This window comes from Rousettus aegyptiacus, unplaced genomic scaffold (genome assembly GCF_014176215.1).
Source record: "Rousettus aegyptiacus isolate mRouAeg1 unplaced genomic scaffold, mRouAeg1.p scaffold_m13_p_2, whole genome shotgun sequence".
Lineage (NCBI taxonomy): Eukaryota > Metazoa > Chordata > Mammalia > Chiroptera > Pteropodidae > Rousettus > Rousettus aegyptiacus.
Genome location: NW_023416295.1, coordinates 132,721,955 through 132,726,680, shown reverse-complemented (window position 1 = coordinate 132,726,680; position 4,726 = coordinate 132,721,955). Strand labels below are relative to the sequence as shown.

General features: G+C 34.6%; 1 pseudogene; it reads right to left on the bottom strand.

The window, feature by feature from the left end:
* Positions 1 to 1,148: 1,148 nt before the first annotated feature.
* Positions 1,149 to 1,267, bottom strand: LOC118613958 (annotated as a pseudogene).
* Positions 1,268 to 4,726: the final 3,459 nt, after the last annotated feature.

The following is a 4,726-nucleotide window of genomic DNA, read 5'->3' as shown; positions in this document are numbered from 1 at the left end:
GTCAATGTTTTGAGTGTATTTCTAGAAGCATTCTTAAGTTTTTACGCAGAGGGCTTTGTCCTCCTCAATTAATGTTGTATGAGGGGAGGAAAGTGAGTAGAGATGCCTATTTTCTTCTTTTCCAGGTCTTCCAGTTACCCAATCACAAGTCAGATGGCTCCTGTCCTTTAAGATATTGACTTAGAGTGTGTGACACAGTCAAGGACAAAATAAATCCAAATTAAAAAGAAGGAAGGAAATAATGAAGAGAAGAGCAGAAATCAATGAAGTTGAAAACAGAAAAATAGTCAGCGAAACAAAAAGTTTATTCTTTGAAAAGATCAATAAAATTGACAAACCTCTAGCAAGACTGACAAAGAAAAAATGGGAAGACACAAAGTATCAATATTAGGAATAAAATGAGATATAGCTACAAATGCTGCAAACATCAAAAAGAGAATAAGAGAATACCACAAACAAATCTGACAACCTAGATCATTTCCTCAAAAAACACAAACCACCACAACTCACACAATATGAAATAGATTATTTGAATAGCCCAATGATTATTAAGGAAATTAACTAATAATTTTTAAATTCCCTCCCCCAGAAAAGCTCCAGAACATGATGGTTTCATTGGATAATTCTACTAAACATTTAAGAAGAGTTAACATGTATTTTATGCAATCTCTTGTAGAAAATGAAAGAGAAGGGAACACGTTTAAATCATCATGAAGATATCAAAACCAGACAAAAAAAAGAAAAAATTACAGACCCTTGTGAATATAGATGTAAAAATTCTTAACAAAATACTAATAAATACAATTCAGCAAAATTTAAAAAGGATTATATACCATACCCACGTGGATTTTATTCCAGGAACACAAGATTGATTAAATATTCAAAAATCAATCAGTGTGACTCACCCTGTTAGTAAGCTAATGATCTTATCGACAGATGCAGAAAAAGCATTTGAAAAAAATTCAACAGCCATTCATGAGAAAAACCTTCAGGACACTGAGAAAAAAGGCAAGCTTCCTCAATTTAATAAAGAACATCTACAGAAAAAAAATTTTTTTTTAGGCGAGGCAACCCTTGGTTGACCTCACCCATTGCAAGGACCTTGTCAGCTTAGGATCCCTTATTTTTTTTTTATTTTGTATTCTTTATGCCTATAGCACCTGGTCTTCCTAGGTGGTCTCCCATCCAAGTACTAACCAGGCCCGACCCTGCTTAGCTTCTGAGATCAGAGAGGATTGGGCTTGTTCAGGGTAGAATGGTAATAGACTACAAAAAAATTATAACTAACTTTATATTTTATGATAAGAAGAATGAATGTTTTCTTCCTATGACTATGAATAAAGCAAGAAATATCCACTCTCACCACTGCTATTAACATAGTGTTAGAAATTCTGGCCAATACAATAAGGCCAAAAAAGGATATAAGCTACATACAGATTGGAAAAAAAGTAATAAAATTGTCCATATCTGTAGATTTGATATTCTACACAGAAAATCCCAAGTAATCTACACAAAACTCCTGTAACTTACAAGTTCAGCAAGGTTACAGGATACAAGATCAATATGAAAAATCAATTGCATTTCTATATACTACTAATAAGCATCTGGAAACTGAAATTTAAAAATACAAACAAACAATTTACAATTGTTCAAAAAAAGTTAAATATTCATGTGTAAATCTCATAATTTATGTACAGTAGTTGCATGTCAAATATTACACAATATTAATGAAAGAAGTCAAAAAAATCAAAATAAATAGAGAGCTATTCTATGTACTTGGATTGGAAGATTCAATATAGTAAAGATATCAATTGTTCCAAGTTAAAATATAGTTTAAGACTATCCCTATCAAAATCTGAACAAGATTTTTTGCAGATATTACAAGATTATTGTAAAGTTTACATGGAGAGGCAAAAGAATTAGAATAGCTAAAACATTTCTGAAAAAGAAGAAGAGAGAAGAATTAGTCTACCTGGTTTTAAGAGTTGTTATAAAGCTAAATCAAGACTGCGTGGTATTAGCAGAAGGATAGAAACTTAGATCACTGGAATGAAGGGAGAACCAAGCAATCACTCCATATAAGCATGGCTAACTAATTTATAACAGGAGTACAGAAGTGATTCAATGGAGCAATGGAAGCATCATAAAGAGATATGCTGAAGTGATTTCATATCCATAGACAAAAACAAAAACAAAAAAGAATATTGACCATAACCTCATTTCACATCAAAATTAACTCAAAAATTAATCCTAAAATTAAATGCAAAATGTAAAACTATAAAAAAGTTAGAAGATAATACACAAGAGAATTTTGGGGACTTAGGGCTCAGCAAAGAGTTCTTCAACATGACACCATAAAAGAAAATTGGACTTAATCAAAATGTAAAACTTTTGCTCTGCATAAGACCCTGGTGAAAAGATGAGCTACCAGGTGAGAGAAAAACATTGCAAACCACATACCTAACAAAAAACTCACATCTAGAATACACGAAAAACTCTCAAGCTCAACATTTAAAAAAACAAACTATCCAATTAGAAAATGGGCAAAAGATATGGTGAGACATTTCACTGAAGAGAATATACAGATGGCAAGTAAGCCCATCAAAAGATGTTCAACAGCCATTAGGAAAATACAAATTAAAACCATGATGAGATATTAGAATAGCTAATATTAAATGTAAATACTGACAAGGATAGAGAGAAACTGAATCTTTCATACACTGCTGGTGAGATTATAAAACGGTACAGCCATTCTGGCAAATGGTTTGGCAGACTCTTAAAAAACTAAACATGCAACAACCATAGGATCCGGCAATTGTACTCCTGGACATTTATCCCAAAGAAATGACAACATATGTTCACCCAAAAACCTATACATGCTTATTCACAGCAGCTTTATTTTTCATAGTATTCTCATGAAATACTACTCAGCAATGTAAAGGGTTTTTTTTAAAAAAAACCTATCTAATTATGTCTCATTCCACCCTAAAACTTTTTATGGTTTTTTTATTACCCAAGAGGTGAGATGTGCATCTGTATCGTGGTTCAAAAGGCCCAGCAGGATATAGCCCAGCTTTCCAGGCTTGTCTAAAGATAGTCTCTCTTTGGCTCCCTAACTTTTAACCATTCTCAGTTTTATTTAATTCCTTGCATAGGTCACACTCTCTCCTGCCTCTGACCTGCTGCCTAACTAATACCATTGCTTCTTCCTGAATTTTCTCTCTACTCCCAGCTCCCAGCAGCATCTGCTGCTAACTCTGACTTATCCCTCAGGGCTCGATGAAACTTCCTAGTGAAACTTTCTTGCATACCCTTCCTTCTCCACTAACCAGTTAGACTCTGTTATATCCACACATAATTCACTGAACCTTTCCTTCTCACCAATTTGTTCATTGATTACTATTTAATTAATTATTTTAAAATTACTTATTTAGGGTTTATTTTTACCACTAGATGCATTCAATTTTAATCATAATTCAAATTCTATGACCTAGCATTTTTAAATCAAATGTTAGATTGAGCTACAATGGAGACATGAAAAATTGTGGTTTAAACAAGGTAGAAGCTTATTTCTCTTATTTAATAGAAGTCCAATGGAAGCCCAGGACAGATATGGTAGCACATTTTTTATAAGCGCCCCAGGCTCCCATCAGCTTCACTATTCCTGGTATGAGTCCCTCATTCTCATGTTCTAAGATGGCTGCCAGGGTTCCAACCATTACATTTGTGTTCCAAGCAGCTAAATGAAGAAATGGAGGATGAACAGCATATCTCTTACCTTCCTTTTAGGTATATTCTTGAAAGTCTCAAATCACTGTGTCAGCTTACATACCATTGGCCAGAAACCCTCTCTACAAGGAATCCTGAAGAATATGGTCTTTTGGTTGGGTGGCAATGGGCCTGGCTAAAATTGAATTCTGTTATTTGAGAACAGTGACAGAGCCAGGTTTGTGGGGCCTGAAGCCATACAATGTCTTAGCCTATTAGGGCCACTGTAACAGAAATACCGTAGACTGGGTAGCATATAAACAACAGAAATTCGTTTATCACAGTTCTGAAATCTGAGAAGTCTAAGATTTAGGTGCCACAGATTTGATATCTAGTGAGAGCCTATTTCCTTTTTCCTCTGTAATGCCACATGGTAGAATGGGCTAGAATCTCTCCTGGCCACTAATCATATTCATGAGGACCTTGCCTCTAAAGGTTAATACCTTCCTCATACCATCATCCTAATACCATCTGACCTTAGGAGTTAGGATTTCAACATACAAATTTTAAGGAGGACACAAATATTGAGTCCTCAACATATGATTTTGAAAGAATAGAAAGATAATCCAGTCTTTCTGCTAGCAAATTTCACAAAAACATCTGACCCTGTGAACACTTTGTGGGGGCCCTTCCCAGGCCCTTGGAAAGGTGTATGCAAATAAGGGGCCATGGGACTCAGGCTTCTTTACCTCACAGTAAATCTATCTGTGCTTGAGAGACAAACAGTAGTGCTTGCCACAGTGAAATTTTCAAAGTGATATAGTTCAACAAAATAAAACAAAATTTCCTCTCCATCTTTTCATTTCTTGTTCATTAAATCAGAAAATCCAAGTTGGAGTCATTTCTCAACAGCAACTAACAAGCTCCCTGAGGCTCAATTTTCCACCTGAAAATGAGACTAATAACACCTGCCTGATTGGATTTGTGTGCTATCCAAACAAAATTATGCCCCTGAAAT